The following is a 9,877-nucleotide window of genomic DNA, read 5'->3' on the forward strand; positions in this document are numbered from 1 at the left end:
CTAGATAATCAATCTAGCATGAGATAAACCAAACCCAGAAATTAATTTAAGCCTTCAGAAACTCGAATCAGATCTAGCACGTGATGCATATGTGTGTATGTATAAATCCTAGAACTTTTAACTTTATTGACAAGCCAGATTGACGATACTCGAGCTCGATTAGGGATCGGAAACATACCTTAATGAAGAAAAGTAATCAAATTGAAACAAAAGGGTTAAGCTACGAGAAGATGAAGTAGCTCTGAGTGACAAACGACGACCAAAAAGGAAAAGTATAAGAACAGAGAGAAACAGAGAGAAAATTTCTATTTTATTTTACACATTGTTCTTTATTTATAGTCTGAAACATCTCTAGAAAACCTTAAGCTCCCGGTGTCACATGTCGACACCTGAGACGCCTATTCTCCTTCAGATAACGACGAGAGGACTGAGAAGCGATTGTGTGAGCTGGCTTCTTTGGTCGTACGGTTTGGGACGTGCTTCTCCGTCCTTGTCGCAGCAGAGCTTTTGTCTCTAGCATTTAAAGCTGAAGACCGTTGAACGTGACTGGTATTGGGCTCAGGATTCGTGGGCTCTGATTGTTTAGGTTTGGGCCTCCACTCTTGGTTAGTTACTGACGAAACGGTGCCGGTTTTGATCTCTGTTTTGAAACTGTTATTACCCCTTCGCAAACTTAGTGTCGGTGGAACATCTACACCAAGTTTGTATCGCAGACTGATAAAGGTGTTGATGGGGAGTGACTTGGTGAAGATGTCTGCAATTTGAAGATGAGAAGGGATGTGTCTGACAACCAACGCACCTAGAGCAACTCTTTCTCGAATGTAATGATGATCCAACTCGAAATGCTTCGTTTTCGAATGGAATGCAGGGTTTGCGCTTAACAAAACCGCTGAAAGGTTGTCACAGTAAAGCTCGGGAGTGTGAGGAAGTGGAACACCCAGTTGCCTCAAGGCTGAGCACATCCACGTGATTTCTGAAGCAGTTTCAGACATGGTTATGTACTCTGCTTCTGTGGAGCTTTTAGAAACTGTTGGGTGTTTCCTTGAGGACCAAGAGATGAGGTCTTGACCCAAGTAAGTACAGAAGCCTCCAGTGGATCTTCTGGTGACTTTACATCCTGCCCAGTCACTATCTGAGTAAGCTCTCAACACGCAAGCAGAGTCATTGTTGAAAGAAATTCCCATGGTTGATGTTCCCCTAATGTATCGCAATATTCTTTTCAGATGATTGAAGTCTGTGACTGAAGGGGAGTGCATCTTCTGACATATATAGTTCACAGCAAACTGAATATCAGGTCTCATTAATGTCAGGTACTGTAACTTCCCGGCTAAGCTTCGGAAATAAGTTGGATTCGAGAATGGTGGAGAAGGTTTGTTTTCTCTGTTAAGTTGAACTGGTAGCGGAGTCGGCATTGGCGAACAACTGTCCATTCCGGCTAGAACTAACAAGTCATCTGCGTATTTTTGTTGTGTCAAGAACAAGCCTCCATCATGAAAGTGAGCTTGAATACCCAAGAAGTAATGTAAGCGACCAAGATCTTTCATCCTGAACTGTTTATGAAGTTCTTGCAGTAGCTTGTCCATGACTGTCGACTTGTTACCAGTAATTGCCATGTCGTCAACATATAAAAGGAGCATAATGACATCAGATCCTTTCATATAGATGAACAAAGATGGATCTGCAGTGCTGCATACAAATCCAAACTCCAGCAAGAAGTTACTGAACTTGTCAAACCAAGCCCGAGGTGACTGTTTAAGTCCATAAAGGGACTTGTTGAGCTTGCAAACATGTGTCGGACGAGCTTTATCAATGAATCCCGCCGGTTGCAGCATGTAAACTGTTTCTTTCAAATCTCCATGTAAAAATGCGTTACTCACGTTCATTTGTTTGATCTCCCACTTCATTATTGTCGCAAGATGAAGGACTAACCAAACCGTAGGTGTCCTTACTACTGGACTGTAAGTCTCAAGGTAATCAATCCCTTCTTCTTGATGATTTCCTCTTGCAACCATTCTAGCTCTTCTCTTCTTCAAAACACCATTCTCATCCAACTTTGATTTATAAATCCATCCATTTCCAATAACCTTCATATCTGATGTATAAGGAACCAGCGTCCAAGTATTCGTTTCAATGCAGTTGTCGTATTTTTCTGTCATAGCTGCATTCTAGTATTCATCTTTTAGAGCAGCCGTGACCGTCTTTGGTTCTGAATAGGCTACTCTGTTGTTAAACAACACATATCTCTGATTTGGTTTTGTGATTCCTGATTTTCCTTTAGTAACCATTGGATGAGCATTTGAAACAGCAGGTACTGATGCTTGCGGCTGAATATTTGTTTCACTTGAAACTTCGTTTTGTGTACCTGCAGAGCCACTTTCTTCATGAGGTTGATGTGTGCTCGGTGAATCTGTGGTTGAAGGTTCTGATGCCGTGTTCTCTGAATTAGTAGGTTAAACCACAGGTGAGGGAGATTGAGAAATAGTAGGCATCGTTGGAGGAGGAACTGCTCTCGTTGAAATTGATGTTTGTGTTTGTCGTCTCTTTGGCTCAGACACTTGCTTTGATGTTGGTTCAACTGTGGTTGCAGGTGTCGGTTGTGTCTGTTGTATACTCCGGAACCAGGCTTCATACAGAGGAGTTTTTGAATGTTGGTGAACCTTCGCATAGGTGTCAGAGAAAGGATATGTGTGTTCATCAAACAGAACATGTCGGCTTATGTATACACGACCAGTAGTGGGAAAAAGACAGCGAAAACCTTTGTAATTCTCACTATATCCCAAGAACACACATTTCAACGACCGTGGATCAAATTTGTGTGCCGCATAGTCTCTTAAGGTGGGGTAGCAAGCACACCCAAAACTTTGCAACTCTGAGTACACTGGTACTTTGTTCAGTAGTTTCTCAAATGGGGACATCTTATTGTCCAAAGCTGACGATGGGAGAAGATTAATCAGATAATTAGCGGTAGAAAAAGCTTCAACCCAAAACTTTTGTGGCATCACACTGTGGAACATCATCGATAAACCAAGCTCCACGATGTGTCTGTACTTCCTCTCTGCCATGCCGTTTTGTTGAGGTGTGTGTGGGCAAGAGATGAAGTGTTTGATTCCATGAGATTGCAGGTGTTGTCGCAGCAGATTACTTGTGAACTCACCACCCCCATCACTCTGAAACACACTGATCTTGCATCCAAATTGATTCTCAACTCGAACTTGAAAGATTTTAAATACTGACACTACAAGAAATATGAGTATCAGTAGCAGTTCGCGGTAGCACGATTTCACAAACTGCTACCAAAAGTGTTAAAATCGGATCACAACTCTATTGTAGCATTAAAATCGCGCTAATAAAAAATTTCATTAAGCGGGAACATGAAAACCAATACTTTAGTTGAAAAGTGATTTTAGAGTAAAACACTTGGCCAATTTTCAGCTTTTTTTTTTTTTTGTTCTCACTCACGACACAAATTTTTTTTTTTTTTACTTGAATCGATCTACCTTCTTCTTCCATCTGCTTCAGTTGTAAACCTCAGACTAGTTTTTGTAAAAGATGAACGAACTGGGTTCTTCTCTAATCGAAAACACCATCGTCACTTTGTTCAAAATCGAAACTTAGGAACCCTAATCCGCCTTCTGTAATTACTCCTCCGCCTTCCTCTGTCGCTCTTCACCACCATCTTCTCTAGATTCACACTCTCATTCTCCCTCCTCCACTGGCTACGACAATTCGAGCTCGACGATTGTTCTCAAGAAAGAAGATGAATTTGTGTTATCATATCCACTCCTCTGTCCTCAAGCTTCCCCATTTCTTCACTCCAAAGGTCTCTTCTTTCTCTATCCCTCTCTTTCGAGCAACCCCTTTACCCTCTGCGCGTGATTGGTCACCGATAAACAATCAAGTTTAACACTTTCGAGTTTTTTTCCATGTCTCAGAGCTTTATGGCGTCTCATCGGCGAGAATTGAGAGTGTTCACAGTGGCAACAACCACAGAAGAGGCGTCTGGTAACATATAAGACAGCTCCAATATCTCTACCTGAAGGCTCGTGGAAACAGGTAGAGAGATCTTCTTGATTCTCTTAAAAGTTTGAAAGATTGAATCTTTCTTGTTTGTTTAGGTAGCTGGTGGAGTTACAGCTGCTGGTATGTATGCTGGATTACGGGCGTCAGGGAAGAAGCCTAATCTTGCTCTTGTAACCTGTGATGTCGGTGCTGTAGCTGCAGGTCCAAATGCTAGCTATCTTTGTGGTGCTTAATATTTATTCAGTGGCAAATACGTTTCTGATTTTATTTTATTTTTTTCTGTCAGGGGTGTTTACAATGAATGTGGTTGCTGCTCCTGTAGTTTACTGCAAGAAGGTTCTTGGTTCCTCTGAGGTAAGACTCTTTTCTTTTGGCTCAGCTTGATTGGAGAGAGTCAAGATTAAAACAATTGAGTGTTAACCCTCAAAGCATGAACACAGTCTATGGCTTATTTTTTCCATACACTAACAACTAAAGATGTGGGCCAAGAGTTTGTAGTGCTTGTACTAATCAGCACAGTCTGCTACTTCTTATTCCTTGAACATTTACTGGTAATGCTTGTTTTATTCTCCTGAGGTGTCCCAAAACACGGGCTCTAAATGTCATTGCAAAGATTACATGACATGACAAGGGTTCTTTATATGTTATGTAGGTTCGTGACTTGAAATCATAAGCTATCTTATCGCCATTTTCATTCACCTTAGGACGAAGCAGAGGTTTCGGGTTCGTGACTATGTCTTCTGTCTGAAGTTGAGGCAGCTGCTCCGCAGTTTAATGGCTATGTAGGAATATACATATACTCTTAACAACACTTATTTCTCAGGCTCTAGAGAGTGTAGATAAAGCTCTTGTGTCTCGACTAGTAGTAAGAGTATGTGTAGCAGCTGGAGCAATGGAGAAAAGCCTGTGCCTCGACAATATCTTGGGATCGGTTGTTGTGTGAGCAAAAGGGCCAAGAGAACGTTTTCAGACCACATCCTCTCACTGCAGAGCTTGGCCTATATACCAAATCGTATCATCACCAGCGGTAAGAGCAGGAGCTCTTACATTTTCACTCAACAAAAACGTAGGGGTATCAACCAGGGCGCCATGATTGTGTGGGAAGTGAGTTCTTCCTTCTCTCGCTCTCTCTCTCCTTTGTATTTCTAGCTGTATAAAGAGAGGCGTTGTGCTTGCGTTTGTTGGATTTTATGTCTGAGGATGTGACCTTTTGTTGTTTATTCGATGGTTGCTCCTCTCTGTCATCTTGTTGCTTGAGTGATAGATTAACAAGATGCTTGTGTCTGGAAGTGAAGATGATAAGTGTAAGACTTGAAAAGATTCTATGTAAAATATATGTTTTATAAGTTTATTGAATATAATTTTGAGCTCAGTTCATGGACTTGGATCAAACCAAGGTCAAAAGTGATGAACTTTTGTTTTAAGGCAAGCGTAAAATGAAGAAGTAAACAAAATGTTTAAACCAAATATAATTTTGTAAACCAATTTTGGAACCGGTTAAAATTTTGTAAGCACATTCAGATTTATTAAAAAAAATTTTTTTTTGTTTTTTGTGGTTTTTGAAAAAAAAAGCAAAACCCTAAACCCTAAACATGTTTTTAAACCCTAAATATGAGCTTTAAACTTCAGTCTTTTCATAATATAACTCTAATCTTAAACTCAAAATTTAATTATTTTAAAAAATCTTATGTCAAATTTAAAATCTAAATCTTAAAACCGCAACCTAAATACAATACTCTAAACCCCAAATTCCAACGGTATATACAAAGTCATGAATATAAACTAATAGTCAATAATGGTAGTATTAATTAGAAGATTTTAAAATTTAAGTCGTAATTTAGTCTTTTTAATTTTAATCTATAAATTCCAAAACATAAATCTTAAACTAAATTAGAAATAACAAAACATAATTTTTTAAAAAATTATAAACTTTAAATCCTAAACTATAAGCAGAAACTTTTAATCTAAAATCTATACTTTAAATGTAAACTCTAAACCTTAAACCCCAAAACTTAATCCCAAACCCCAAAACTTAATCCCAAACCTTATTCTCCAAACTCTAAATATACTTCAAACTTAAAACTTTAGATAAAAACTTTAAACTTTATATCATAAATCTAAACTTTGAATCTAAACTATATTTTTGGAAACTTAACTATGAACTTTAGTATTAAACCCCAAATCCTATCCCCTGACCCCCAAACTCTACTCCCAAAACCCAACACCATATTCCCAAAAATTCAACAAACATCAAATCTAAATCTTAATAACAAACCTTTATATACAACTCTAACCCTTATACTTTCAAAACTCTAAATCCCTAAATCATAAAGAATTATAATAGAAAGTTTAAATTTAAATTCAAGTATATATATATATATTTTTTTTTTGTCACAGATTCAAGTATATTCTAAGACTCAAATTATATACTTATTCAGAATATAACCATCAAAAACTTGTAATTATTCAACATGTCTAAGCTTTTATATACAACTCTAACCCTTATACTTTCAAAACTCTAAATCCCTAAATCATAAAGAATTATAATAGAAAGTTTAAATTTAAATTCAAGTATATATATATATATATATTTTTTTTTTGTCACAGATTCAAGTATATTCTAAGACTCAAATTATATACTTATTCAGAATATAACCATCAAAAACTTGTAATTATTCAACATGTCTAAGCTTTTATTTAGAATCTCGAAATTTAAATTGCAATTTTTATTACTTTCTATAGATTATGCACTTTAATAATAAAACTAAACAACATGATAATCAAAACACAAAAGAAACACTAAAAGTAAGTGTCAATCCGTAAACTTCTTTCTCATTGGTCGAGAAGGGCAAGGATTACCGGTTATTATATCACAGCCGTCTATCTCACCTCCTTTTACGTTATTCTTCTTCTTTTCAATAGCAATCCTAGTGATTCTTTTCTATTGGCTTATACAAGAAAATGGGGATAACTTCTTTTTGTAATCTTAACCGTTGATGAATTTAATCTAAGGGACATAAACATTTGCTTCTTTTTTTTAATGGGTTTTCTCTCTCTCGATCTCTGCTCCTCTCATCTTCTACCGTAAACCTGAAAGAAAAATCTCTACTCTAATCAAGAAACCACCTCTGAATCGTCGAGTTTGAGTCTTACACCGTTTGAATTCGAACATTTCTTTGTAAAGTTCCGAGCTTTACTCATGGCAGCTTATGCTCGTACCTTTGCCTCGTCGACCCATCTCCACCAAACCTTCTCGCCGCCGATACCTCTTCTCCGACGACATCACAGCGCCAAACCCACTTCCCGAATCACCTACAATAAATTCGTAGCTCCATCTTTTCTCCTACTCTGGAATAAACCCTCCATCTTTTACGAAGGACTCCACTTCTCACCTCGTTGGTTCATGTCTCGAGCCCAAGAGAATCTCCAATCAAAACAGAATCTGACATCGACTAAGCCATCGAGTAAGTTCCTCATCGGGGCTCCAATTAGGGTTTAGATTCGTAATCTCTAGTCCGTCCTTTTGATCGATTTGGTCCTTTTGATTCATTTTTTAGAGGTAGTGAATGATGATGAAGAGGTTCTCGTAATATCTCTCTCTCTCTCTCTCTTTTGATTCTGATTTCGGCTCTTTTTTTGGTAAATGAAGTTGATTAAAAGAATTTTCCATGAAAGTTTGAATCTTTTTCTGTTTATGTTTTGAAAACTGGGTTTCAGGGATAAGCAGAAGATGAAGAAGATGAAGAACATCAGCAGACAGAGTGAAGAGGCGGAAGCAGAAGAATAAGCAACGACGGAGTAGTTTCATAGATGGAGGTTGTGGCGGCGGAGGAGGCAGAGCGGGGGAGACGTACGGAGGAGGCGGTGCGAAGGAGTTATAGGGATATTTTTGGTTTTTTTTTTGTTAGATTTAGTTTTTAAACCCGGTTTAGTTTTTGGTACATTATAGTGCTTTTTGCATATTTCTAGTCTGGTTACGGTTACTAAAAATTCTATTTTTTAATTTTCTTTTTTTTTACAATATTTTCCAATTCTATATCCCATAAAAAAACAAAATTAGTAATTCAAACCGAAAAATGTGTCAATATAGAAAATATTAGCTATTCAGTATTACCTAGAATATAAACGTCATAGCACAAGTAAAACGCGGTATTATAATATTCAATGGCACAAAAAAATTGCTATTAAATGTTCAAAAATCCAAAAAAAACTGAGTTACAAAAAGGTATTCTATGACAAAAAACAAATGTCATAACAAAATATTTTATGGCACACGAAAAGTGCCACGTAAAATATTTAAATAGTGAAAATAAATCGCTATAAATAGGTATAATATAACACAGGACCAACGCTATAATATCTATATATTGTTACAGCACGCGAAAAACGCTACGCTAGGGGGGGGGGGGTCTATTATAGCTGCGGCTGTCACGGCGTTCTTCGAAACGCTATGAAAACGATATGATAGCGTTTATCGGGTGCTATTAATACCGATATTTCTTGTAGTGTGAGAAGAAATCAGACTTGTACTTCAAGGGATAGAACCATGAATATCTTGAGAAATTATCTATAAATATTGCATAGTATTTGAACCCTTGTACATACTCGACAGGAGCTGGACCCCAGAGATCACAATGAACCCTCTCTAGGGGTCTAGAACTAGAAGAAGGAAAAGGAAGTCTACTGCTTTTGTCAAGTCTACATGACTCGCAGAACTTATTTGAGAAACTACTGATAGTTATAGCCTTCTGAGATGATAATTGCTAGAGAATCTGATAGTGAGCATGCCCAAGTCTTCTGTGCCACATCTCATCGGTTGCTGAGCTTGACCCTGAAGCATAAAAGGCCTGAAACATCGGATTTCCCAGCTTGTACAGTCCACCATGATTACTTCCCAGAGTTAGCAACTTCTTGTTGCCTTATCATTCACACGCACACCATCACAGTCAAACTCAAAGGAGCAAGGATAGTCTTTGGTAAGCTTAGAAACTGAAACAAGCGATTTAGCAATGTCTGGGCAAACCAAAATATCCTTGAGAGGTAACATACCTGAGGTAGATGGTAGGACTGTGCTACCGGTGTGAGTGATTGGCAAGAACTCCCCATTACCAACCAAAACCTGATCAGTTCCACTGTAAGGCTCAGACTGTTGTAGGTGATGTGGCGAGCTTGTGACGTGAGTTGTTGCCCCTGAGTCTGCATACCAGCCGTGGTTATGTTGATCAGTGATGTCTGTGATTCTCAAGGCCGTAAGAGCAGCAGGCAACTCCTCATGTTGATAGCTATTGTTGAATCTGTGCCAACATTTGAGAGCAGGATGACCTGGTTTCCCACAAATCTGACACACAACTGAGCCCTGACCTCCATAAGACCCAGATGAACCAGGCGAGATCTGTTGATGGAATCCTCGACTCGAGTGGAGTAGCTACCTCTGCTTCTACTATAGTTGTAACGATTGTTATTGTACCCTCTTCCTCTGTTGTTGTTTCTGTAATATCCTTGTTGAGGATATTCAAAGTTTTCTTGGTTCTTTGTGACATTGAAAGTGAGATGAGGTGAGACTGTGAGATCTAAGGAGTAGCTCTTGAGTCTATCTTCATAACTTGTCAGTTTGGGAATGACATCTTCGAATGTTGGACTTGGAACCGCATCAATAGAGCCTTCAATACTTGTCTTGATAGGTTCATATTCACGGCCCAGACCATGTAAAGCAGCAAAGATCTTCATTTTCTCTGTAACCGGACTTCCTATCGAGGCAAGTTGGTCACAAAGTCCCTTTATCTCCTTTAGATACTCGCTCATGGGTTTATCCTTCTTAATAATTGTCTGAATCTTTCTCTGTAGCTCAAACAGACGA

At 38.4% G+C, this 9,877-nt stretch overlaps 1 long non-coding RNA gene across 1 annotated transcript; it reads left to right on the plus strand.

The window, feature by feature from the left end:
* Positions 1 to 1,775: 1,775 nt before the first annotated feature.
* LOC125591368 lies at positions 1,776 to 9,397 on the plus strand. Its single transcript, XR_007327325.1, has 3 exons — positions 1,776 to 4,571; positions 4,673 to 7,484; positions 7,738 to 9,397. It is a non-coding gene; the product is annotated as an uncharacterized LOC125591368 (long non-coding RNA).
* The last annotated feature ends 480 nt before the right edge of the window (positions 9,398 to 9,877 follow it).

The sequence above is a fragment of the Brassica napus genome, chromosome C8 (genome assembly GCF_020379485.1).
Source record: "Brassica napus cultivar Da-Ae chromosome C8, Da-Ae, whole genome shotgun sequence".
Classification (NCBI taxonomy): domain Eukaryota; kingdom Viridiplantae; phylum Streptophyta; class Magnoliopsida; order Brassicales; family Brassicaceae; genus Brassica; species Brassica napus.